The following is a 12,032-nucleotide window of genomic DNA, read 5'->3' on the forward strand; positions in this document are numbered from 1 at the left end:
TGTGCACTCACTTGCCCTTTCACCTTGTACAATGGGATGATGCATCACGAGGACCCTCAACAAAGGCTGGCATCATGCGCCATGCTCTTGGGCTTCTCCGGCTCCAGACAAATAAGTGTGTGTGTGTGTGTAGTACTGGGAATTTAACCCAGGGCCTCATGCATGCTAGGCAAGCACACTACCCCAGCCTAAATTTTTGTCTTTATAAATAACTTAGTCTCAAATATTGTGCTATAGCAGCAGAAAACGAACTAAGACACTACCCAATAAATTTATAGGCCCTTTATATGTCTCATAATTCTTCACAATTCTAGAACCTGGAAAAGGACTCAATTCTACCTTTTATATTGGGGAGGAATCTATCATACATTTCTACCTGCTTATGCAGGACCCCCATCTGTTCATGTGCCCCTGCCTGCTGAGTCAAGGTCAGCCTATGATTTTGAGATTCATCATTGCTGCCACTCTTCCTAATTTTTCAATTTTTCAGCCCCTCTCTTATGTAGGGTCTGAAAATTAGACATTCAGAGACCATCATCAGTCAGCAGCAAAGACAGAAGCCATATGACACACAGAAAGAAGACAGTAAGCAGACTCTATAGAGCAGAACAGAGCAGAGCAGAAATGATGAGAGTAAAATGGACTCGATGAAACAGGGAATAACTAAGCCAACCTAGGAAATTCTGGGACAGACAAGCATGACTACTAGCAGGACTGGCTTCATGGGCACGTGACCTGTGTGGCTGTACAGCGCCCTGGGCTCAGAAAGGCTCCCCACTTAACCCTTTTGTCTTGAAATTCTTAAGGAACCCTGCATTTTCATTTTTTTTACTGGGCCCTGTGAATTATGATGATGAAGGTGCCTCTGGTGTCAGCAATGATTACTATTAAGAAAAAGAAAGAGGAAAAACAGAGTCAGGAACTTAGGCAGACAGAGATTGGGGAGTTGCAATACCACCCATCCCTCTCATCCTGTGTACTCCAGACTCACCTATCATGGCCTGTGCAGGACTCGGTCTGCTGCTCCAGAACAGTCTCTTCAGAACACAATCCCCATTGTTTCTGTTTGAACCTCCCAAAGGCCCTAGATCAATGTCTATATGATCATGAACCTGACCCTCTCCAATGCATTTCTCCTTGTCTCAGGAATAAATTAAGGACAGGCTGGGAGCTATTCCATTAGAGTCACTTCCATAAGAAATATCAAAATGTAACTGGGTACCAAATTATTACCAGAGAATTATCCTCTCTCAGAGATTATCACATGCTTTTGGAAAGCTCCAAGACACTTGGAAGTGGGTCGGGATGAGACCCCAAGGGCTGTTCTGGAACAGTAATAGCTGATAGCTAGAACGAGATCTGGGTTCAGTGGGAAGGGATGATATGGAGCAAGTAGACTTATTGCTTTGCCAAGTTGTATATGAGGTTTGAGGTCAGAACTAAATCAGGACAGCAGACAAAAATGAGCACAGACTTTCTTCTGCCCTTTTCGCAGGCAGAGCGCAGTCTCTCATTTCAATTTTGAATAAATATTTAAAGAACAAAGTTTTAAAGGGTACCAAACTATTGGACTACAAGGGTACACAACATGTTTCTGTCTAGCCTGGCTCATCCCCTTCTTCCCTCTCTGTCCATCTGCCTGTCTTCCCTCTCACACCAGGCTTTTCTCAGTTCCTGGGAATTGTTACCACAGGGACCCCTCAAAGTCTCTTTTCTCTGCCTGGAAAATGCTGTCCTTCTTCTTTATTTATGGTCCAATGGCAGGAATGAGTGGACAGGAGAAATACAGAAGGGCGGGTACAAGGCACAATAGACTTCTCTCCAGTTCCGAAAAGAAGATCTGAAGCCCACAAGGAAGCATGGGAAATATGAAGACTGGAAGTTTAGCTCAGCAATAGAGTGCTTGTCTGGCATGTGGGAGGCCCTGGGTTTGGTCCCCAGAAACTCAAACACAAAAACAACAACAAAAAGAAAAGAAATGAAGAGTCCAGGCTCTTGCTATGAGCACCTCAATGACTGTGGCTTCTCAAGGATCAGCACTGTCCACCTGCTCAGTCTCTTCCCTCCCATTCCCACCCACCCTGCCCACCCAGCTGTGCCTGCAGACTCACATGTCCTGTTGAATTCCTGGCTTCACAACTTAATGATTACAGGTCCCTATACATAGCATTGTTTGTTTGTTTTTATACTTGGGGCTTTTATTTTTATAAATAAAAATGTGCTTGACTCCCCATCTGGAAGTTGGGGTAACCTTATTACAATATTAACTATAGAGTAGATAGTATTAAGTGAGAATTCATTACCTGGCACCAGAATTGCATAAAACATTTTAATTATTAACACAGTACCCGACACTTGGTATTATTTTGAACTACTGAACCCAATAAGTGCTTAATAAGTGTTCCTTGCATGGAATTGAGCGCTAAATCCCAGTGCTGAGCTCCTATTACTGCCTCTCACCTCTCTCTAACCTCACTCTCCCCCTTGTCAGGACTTCCTGTCTGTACTCAAGTTAAAAAAAAAAAAGCAAAGAAAAGAACGATCCAAATTCTCCATCCCCAGACCCTATCAAATATTTTGAATTGCAAACTGAAGCAGAATGTTTTATGATGGAATGTTCTACTATATTTTCTTGAAAGACTATTTTAAAATATTCATCTACCCTACTTAGTTAAAGATGTCCCACTTGCAAAGCAGGTAAGCAGAATTCCAAGGCACTCCTGAGCCACAGAAATGTGTCAGTTTGCAGAAATTTATTATGTGCAGTTCATGGGGCCCCAGGGTCGTGATGTTGGCATTTAAACGTTAGCAAGAATAGCTCTGAAAGCAAAGCTGACGTATGTAAGAATGAGTGAGCCCCGGTGCTGCTTTTTTATTCTTCCAGAAAGATCATAGCATATTAATGGGAGCTACTTCAGATTCTTCCTTAGTGGCTGCCGCATCCATCTGAACACACCATCCTTCAGTCCTCTGGATGTTCTATTTGATTGTAAATGTGATGAATTTTAATAAGATCTTCTTTCCCTCCCTCCTCCTCTCCCTCTCTCCCTTACATTCCCTTTTCCTTCATTAATTCACTGGAGAGTATTTGAGGCCACCTACCATGGGCCAAATAGTAAACCTCATTGATCTGGTGCTTGCCTTGATGAATTTTACAGCTTAACAATGAGTGCACTCAATATTGGTAAATTAGAGGTTATGAGAAGAGATCTGACCCAACCTGGTCTGAGAGGTGAGAGGCCCCCTGGAAGAAACAGTCTTCCTCCGAGCTCTGAATGAGGACCAGATCAGCATGGAGAAACCTGCTGGGGAAAGCAGGGAATGGGGATCAGCAAAGAAAGTGGGAGAGGAGGTGGGGAGCACTTCTGAGCTGCAAGCAGCAGGTCTTCAAGGCCTAAAGCTGCAGCTGTTCTGGGGAACTCCCTCATCCCTGGGCACCTCTGGCAAATCACATCTAGTGCCTCTGTGCTAGGGATGAGCTCACTGTCAGCTGCTGCCTCCTGCAGCGATTCGAGGGACTTTCGTGCCACATTCTGGGCTTGGGATCAGAGACCACTTCCAGTTTGCACATGTGGAAACCTTGTCTCTGAGAAGCAGAGCAGCATGTCACAGAATCACTACCCCAGGAGGCACAGCTGGAATTAAAACCCAGGACTTTGTCTCTAAAGTGTGTATCCCTACCATAAGACTAAGGTGACTGCCAGGTGTCTTCTGGGTAAATCTCCCTTCCTGACAATATCATCTTCATTCAGCTGCTTGAAATCCCTACCTCAGAGAAAGATTACACCTTAGAAAATAATGTGATTGTTTCCCATGTCCCCCTTATCAAACAAACGTTGAGCAGGCTTTGGAATGATGAAAGTGCTCATGATCAAGAAAAGGGGAGTGGCCCCTTTGTAGAGCTGTCCATAATATTTAAATCACAAATACTTCCATATCTTGAATTTTTCTATTCCTTAAGCAAATACATAATTTTTTTCTAAATTTAGACAGCAAATACTCCTTGAGGAGGGTATCCTATTAATAATGCTTAAAGGTGTTTATGTTGACTGGGATATTTTCATTTTAGTAAGAGAAATGAGGGCAGCCCACAAAGCATGAAATCTCACAAAAGTTAGAGATGGAAGGACCGACTATGGTGCTAAACATAAATGTCCTGTTCTCAGGCTTTCACTGTGTCCCAGCCCTTCTGAGTTATTACGAAAGAATGTACATTCCTCAAGCAGAACTCACATATTCACATTTGCTCAACATGTTTGTTAGTTTCTTTCCTGTGTGGACCATTTTGTTAACTCCTGGAAGGCAGATTTCATCCTCTCCAAGAAAACTTTGTGATCCCCTTAGTCAGAAATCCTCAGTGCCCTCCCCTCATGCTGTATGGTGATGTCTCCGTTTTCAAGTGCTCATTGCATTAGTCTTGTCCTAAAGTTAATAAGGTATTCATCATTCCCCACCCCACCCCCGTCCGCAACATTGTGAGAATTCCCAAGAATCATAGCTCATTCATTTACCTTTCCCACAGGGCCCAGCCTAGCGCTGTGTGCATAGTAGGTGCTTAATACATGTTTAAAGACTTGAAACGAAAATACATTCTTCTTTGGCTCCAGGAAATCTTGAGGAGGAATTTTCCATAAATGGCCAAGATGAGAAGATTGTCAGCTTGAGCCTTTTGAAGGATTGCTTCAGCCTTGATGAGTTTTCTTTGATAGGAAAAAAAAAAAAAAACGTAACCCAAATGCTCTCTCCTGTGATAAGAGTTATAATTTCAAGAGACCAAACTGTTCACAGGCAAACATTTTGAATTCTGTGCTATGTTCTAAGCCAATTAGAAGCAATTGGATTTATGAATTTTTTATTTTCCTGATTGATTTTCTATTTAGTTTTCCTGAATAAGTACTTAAAAATCTTCCCATAACATTCACCCTTTTTGTTGATTTCTCGCCCTAGAGAACCAACCTTTCAGCAATTATACAAGCCCTTCACACATTTTTTTTTGCCTTCCACTTCTTTTAAAGTAGTTTATTGAAATCCTCTCCAGATAAAAACCTTGAAATCATTAAGCAGATCACTGTTCAGAATCACATTAATTCTTCTATTTTTCTCCTTAAAAGAGATGACTGGTGGACAGCTTAGAATAGCAATGAGGTATGGTATTTATCTATAATACCTCCTTCATGATGAATAACTAATTTATTCAAAATCCCATTACTTGGAACATTTCAATCATGGTAGAATGAGGTGTCTGATTTGGGTCCTGCTTTATGTAGAAGTGTCCTCCTTCCCTGGGGACATTCAGAGCTGCAGAGTCCAGCTGGTGCTGGGGCCCGAGTCTGAGCACTGCAAAGCTAGGAGCATGAGCAATAGCATCTTCATTCCTGGATTAAAATAGCTTGTGAGGTCTGGGGCCTTGGCCACCATCATTTTTTCCAGGGATTTCAGCACCTGTTCCAAAGATCTTCTTCCTGCCTAATCTCTACCACAACAGTCCTGGGTGGCTTCACTGTCCCCCTGGGAATTGGACTTCATTAGCGCTTGGAGCTTTTGTACCATGAAGGATTCAGACTCCAGGAATCCCCACCTTAGCCATGACTCCCCCAGACTGGGCCCTGCTCAGCAAGACCACTGCTGCCTTGCTCTCAGAGGAAGAGGGTTGTAAGGGTTCTTCTGCGGGTCAGCTTTTTCAGAGCATCTGGCTCTGTGTATTTAGCTTGGGAATCCTGTTCTCAAATGAAATCACACGTTGAAACCCTTTACGAAGGAAGAGGAACCTGCTGTGACTAAAGCAGGTGCCTAGCCTTCAAACCACTCAGCCGATGTGCCAGTTTTATGGGTCACAGAATGGAGGCCTAAACAATGGGATTTTAAATAACTGAGGTTTTAAATAAAACCTAAGCTTTTAGTTCTGTTTTTAATGGCCTTAACCCCTGCAAAAATCTCCCTTTCCCCTCACCTCTGCACTGATATTCTTAAAAGGCTCTGGCAAGTTTCCCACCTAAGATGATGAGTGAAATCGGTCAGCTCATCATTGTGCTCTGTACGGTCTGTTCTCCTATCTCCCTGCCTTTGTTGCGGACCACCACACTCTATGCAGGCAGCTCCTTAATCTAACAGGAATTGCTCTTGCCTTTGCTCAGGCCTGCTGCACCCTCTGTAAGTGCTTGTCTTTGGTGAACACCCCTGCCAGGGCCATGAAAGTGGGGAGACCCCGAAGCTGACCTCTCTCTGTTATGCCTTCTATTGTGTTAAAAAGATACCAAAGCCAGGATCATCTGTGGAAACCCCCTTTTGAATTGGTCACAGCCTTCTCCTTCCTGAGGCCTTTGTAATTGAGTCAGTGGAAGGTTGGACCAGGATCAATTCAAGTCTTTGCTCCTCATCTGGTTGTCGGCCAGATTTTGTCTTCTACAGTGAGACCCCTCTTTAGGCCCCTCAGTTTCTTAGGCCAATTGTCTCTTCCTGAAGTTCACTAGATGCATTGAATGGCAGGGGTAATAGAGCTTGGATCTCTCCTCTGGCCCATTTCTAGTGACCCCTCTTTAGTCACCTCTGTCCCAGACACAAAGCAGAAGGAAAAATTTCACAAGAAACTTAATTTAGATATGACTGACCTTTATACAAGATGTTGTTGTTGTTACTGTGCATTTAATCCAAGAGTTCTTACCCACTGAGCTACCTCCCCAGTCCTTCATATTTTTTTTTTTTTAATTTTGAGACACAGTCTTGCTAAGTTGCTTAGGGTCTCTCTAAGATGCTGGGGCTGGACTTGAACTTATAATCCTCCTACCTCAGCCTCCCGAGTCGCTGGGATTATAGGCATACACCACTGTGCCTGGCGAGATCAGGATATTTTGAAAGATAAATTTCTAAAAGTAGAATTTTTTTTTAATGTCCTATGTTAGGCAATGAGAACAGAAACCTGAGAAATTAATTTAAAATCTTGGTCAAGCAAAACATTCCTGTTTCATGACCTGAAGAGACCACATGATATAACTAATCACTAGAACATAAAGGGTATAAACACACACACACACACACACACACACACACACACACACACACACACCTAAACCAGAGAAGGAAAGGAATGAGCTTTCACTATTTCCATTTTCTCCACTTGGGATTGCCACTCGAGGATGGCTCATAGACCAGCAACATCAGCACCATTGGGAACTTCTTAGAAATTCAAAATCTCAGACTCTACTCCAGAACTACGGGTTCTGAATCTGCATGTTAATAATGCTATGGTTTTGATGTGGTTTGAGTGTATCCCCTAAGATTTCTGTATTGGGAGCTTGGTCCTCAGTGTGGTGGTGTTGGGAGGTAGTGGAACTTTGAAGAGTTAGTTTATTGAGGGTGTTGTCCTCAGAAGGAATTGATGTAATTCTCATGGGACCCTAGTTAGTTCTCTTAAGAGGGTTATTATTAAAAGGCAAGCCTGGCCCCCTCACTGCTCTCTAGCTTCCTCTCTTACCATGTGATCTCTCCTTCTCACCTGTACTTCCACCATGATGCCATTCACCATGATATGCCACTTATCAGAACCAGTTGTCTGAACAATTAACCTCCAAAATTGTGAGCTAAATAAACCTCTTTTCTTTTCTAATTACCCACTCTCAGGTATTTTGTTATGGCAACAGAAAACAGACTAATACAAATAGTTTAGGAGATTCATACACACTTCACAGTTGTGAAGCACTGCTCTAGATTTTATCAACCACTTAGGGTTGAAAATATGTTTCAGATCCTCCAGAGTTCATAAGTGGATAAGGCAGAGGAAGAAAACAGTTGTGGAGAACTTAGGGATCAAGAGAAAAAGTGATTAAGGAGGCTGGGAATGTTAGAAGGGGGAAAATAAACTTCATACTTCTCAATTTTGCCAAAAATTGGCTCTGGGCGCCAGCCTTTATGCTTGAAGCCAAGAGAAATATTATCCAACTGTGTGATTTCAAATAGAATCTGTGTTGTTTTTTTTCAACTTTACTGGTAGGCTGAGATCAGGGATGCTGACCCAGCAGGGCAGGATCTCAACTTCCCCTTTCCTGACAGATTATAGTCTCAGAAGTACTGTGTAAGGATATGATAACTGGCTCGGGAAGAATAAAACATATTCACCATTGCTTTTCCCTTGAATGAGATCAGTGAACACTCTGACAGTAATGTTCAAGATATGAAGGCAGAGGAAGAAAATTCTAACTTTGGTAGGTCACAGTGATACATCCAGAGTTTCTTTCTGTTTAATCCTTTTAATGCCAGGGCATTTGCAGACTAGAATTTGGTAAGTACCTGGCTTTGCAAAGTAATACTATTTCATTTGCAGAAGGTGGGTGAAGGTCAGAAGCTACAACATCTGAAAATATGACACATCTCTTCTCTGGGTTTGGCTCTTACATTCCTGGACATGATGAATTTCTCACTGAGAAAGCACCGGATAATGGCATTTCAGGAATAGGGGGTGAAACCTGCATGGGCTTGCCTTTTCTGTGCCTCCTCTGTCTCACACTTTGTCTAGTAATAAAAATCAGCCAAGGGTAGAAGCACAGCTGCACTCGTACCCCATGCTCAAACCCTACTTCGGGTAAATACCATTGCCCTGGATCATTTTCTTTCCCACTCAGAGAATCTGTCTTGATGACCCAGGAAATCCAGGGCATGCAGCCAGACACCGTGCTGTGGTTGCAGGGCTTCTGCTTGGCCAAACAGCCACATATGACAATACAAAATTAGAAGTGGAGTCAGGGCGGTGCGTCTCACTCGCCACTCTCCAAGCTCTGGAGACAGGCTGCTATTAATCACTCCGACCGCATCTATCAACCATCTCTCGTTCAGCCACGGCTCATAGTCACAAAGGCACAGCCAGGGTCTCCTGATAAATCAAATCCAACAGTTCTATGATAAAGATGGCACAGGTGAATGGGAGGCGAACGTGTGCAGTCTTAGCTGCGAGTCCATGCTGTTCCAAAAGTGGATCAGGGAACAGCCTGCCGAGGCCAGCCAAGTGCCAGAGACCATTAATTACATACCATGCACTCCCTCTCGCCTTCACATCTCTATTTCCATCCCTCTTTGTATATATTCTCATCAATCCTCTGCCACAGCCCTGGGTGAGAGTCAGAATTAGCCCTCTTTTCAGATGAGTGGACTGAAATTCAGAGAGGTTAAGAAATGTGTCCAAGATCACATAGTAAGTGGCATAAGGTCTCAGGCCTAAGGTAAGAGCAGAAAGAATTAGAATAGAGAGGAAGATGTCTGGTAAAGGACCGATTCGGAGGATGATGAAAAGGGGAAGAAAAACCAAAAGGAAAAGTTCAGGAGCAGAAAGCCAGCTTCCTTCATAGCCAGAATTCCTGCACTGGGGTTGCAGCTCTGCCATGGACAGGCTGAGGACTTGGGATCCATCCTCTAAGCACAGCTTCCCAATCTGTAAAATGAGGTTAGTAATATGCAGCCAACTGCTTCACTGGTTTATTTTCAGGATCAAATAAAAGTCTATGTGGAAAAACCCTGCAACACCGGAAATACTGTGCAGATGGAAGCTATTCAGTGGTGTTGAGAGGCGCCGTGTCCTGATCAGTCACCTGGATGGGGTGAAACCACAAGGCCAGGATCCCAGTATGATGTGAATGCACATGTCTACCAAGGGCAAAAAGGCTGGGGTCCTGTTTCATGTGAAACTGAACCCGCTAGGCAGAGGTGAGCCTCTGGTCATTTCTCCACTGAGGTTTCACAGAGTGGAAACCCCACCCCCACCCCCAATCCCGCATGAAAGAGGGTCACCCCCTTTCTTCCTGGGCCAAGAGGATTTCACTGAGTTGACGATCACTGTGCTTTCTGTTTTTATTAATGACAGCCTGGGAAGACAGCCAGAAGTGAAAATGTAATGGATGCTTCCTGGGGGGCAGAGGGTTGAGAGGAAGGAAACAGGAATTTTAAATGTGAGGATCCATGTGAGGGATTCTCATGGCCTAATTCAGAAACTGAAGAAGTGCTTTTATGAAATAAAGTCCAGAAGGAAGAAACTAGGAAGGAATAAGTTAGTTGGAGAAGCTTCTCTTCCGTTTTTGTCCAAGGCAGAGTGCCAGGGAGGAGAAAGGCTAATTTGGGTAGTTTCTTTGAGGTGAGAAATGAGTAGGATTCCGACACTAGAGATTAGGGAGCTACTGGGAGAGTTTTCTGGTCTAAACTGGAAATGAGACTGAAGTGAGTTTCACTTTGCCCATCTAAGGAAGTTGAGGAAGCTGCATTTGTAAATAGCTACCTTTTTAGCATGTTCCTTAAGATTTCTGATTTTTTTCAGTGGCACTGCTCAGAAAATACCAGAGGAAAGATGCTACAGAATTAAATAGAAGGCCCAGATCCAAAGATGGGAGGAGGAAAGAGAAAGCCTTTCTTTTTTCTAATTTCCAAGGCTGGTGTCGTGGATGGAATAGTACCCAAAGATACAACCAAACCAAGTCCCCAGGACTTGTGAAAGTTGCCTTATTTAGGAGAAAGGTCTTTGCAGACATAATTAAGTTAAGGATCTTGAGAACAGATCATCCTGGATTACCCAGGTGTGCACTAAATGCCATCACAAGTAGCCTTAGCAGAATAGGCAGAAGGAGATTAGACACACAGAAAAGAAGGTGGTGTCGAGATGAAGGCAGAGTTCCCAGGGAATGCCTGGAGTCACCTGAAGCAGCAAGAGACAAGTAAGGATTCTCCTCCAGAACTATAGGGAGGGAGTGTAGCCTGCTGCCACCTAAATTTAAACTTCTAACTTCTAGAACTAGAAAAGGATATATTTCTGTTGGTCAAAACCACCCAGCTCATGGTGACTTGTTACAGCAGCCATTGGAAGCTCATACAGGTGGTAAGGGGAGAAGTTGCCAAGTGGCAGAAACAGTGCTGTGTTTCTGACCTCTCATTGATCCAGAACTCAATTCATTTATCAGAGCCAGGCAGGCAGAGGCAATGGCCGGCACCTATTCTGCATAAGACTGTACTGTTCAGAGGGGGTTGAACATGTGGTGCTTGCTCTTGGTAGGTGCTCTATGAAAACATGATCTGATGGAGAAAGGTGAATGCAAAAGGTTTGCAAAAAAAGAGGAAAAGAAAATAGAAACATAAAACCAGGTGAACGTAAAGAATCTTACTAACCCCCCAACAAGCCTGTGAGTTGGAACTCGAAATTCTGAAGAGTTAAAGACGACAGGAGTCAGTCAGACTTGGTTTGGAATCCCATCCTTACCATTTTCTGATTGTGCGATCTGCCCTCCCTTATATATAAATTGTAAATTATAAAGTTGAACTCACAGACTTGTTGGTGTAGGGTTTAAAGCACTTCACAGAGCACTTGGCTTCCTGGAGGGGTTTGTTAAATGACCATTACTATCGTTGTCCACCATCAGAGGAAGGTAAGACACGTCTGTCTGATGTGGGAGCCATGATCCTTCTGGAACCCGAGACTGTCACATCACGGAGGGTTCAGTCTATGTAAAGGGTTCATTTCAATGGCTACGCAACACCGGGTTTGTGCAGGGAATTGCCTGCTATGTGCAGCATCTCCTTTCTGTGCTCTCGTCCAATCGCAAGAGCTAGAAACTTGTAAACGACATTTCTCAGACTCCCCTGCCAGCTGGTTCCAGTTTAGAGCCTGCCCTTGGGATGCCCTTGTGTGAGGGCAAGAGGCAGGAAGACAGATTCTTTTTCTGGCTGTAGCCTGGCCAGCAGTGGCCTAATGTTAATTCCTACAGAGGTGGCAACTAACTGCACAGAGGCTCCAGGACAGTGGCTGCTGGCTTCTGAAGCAGCTGAGCAGGCCTTGGGGCAAGTGTCTTGCTGTAGAAGTCAGAGGGGTGGACTTCAGTGCCCGTCTCTGGGTAGCAACCCTCTCTTCACATCCATTTTTGTTCCTCCTTCTGTACCACAAGTTGGAAACTTCCTTCCCTCTTATAAATCCCTCTTGGCTTGAAATGCCCAGTGACTGCTATTGACATCCATCACTGCCATCTCCAGAACTTTTAAATCTTCCCAAACTGAAACTCTCCTTCAAT

Source organism: Marmota flaviventris, chromosome 8, assembly GCF_047511675.1.
Source record: "Marmota flaviventris isolate mMarFla1 chromosome 8, mMarFla1.hap1, whole genome shotgun sequence".
NCBI classification, from domain to species: Eukaryota; Metazoa; Chordata; class Mammalia; order Rodentia; family Sciuridae; genus Marmota; species Marmota flaviventris.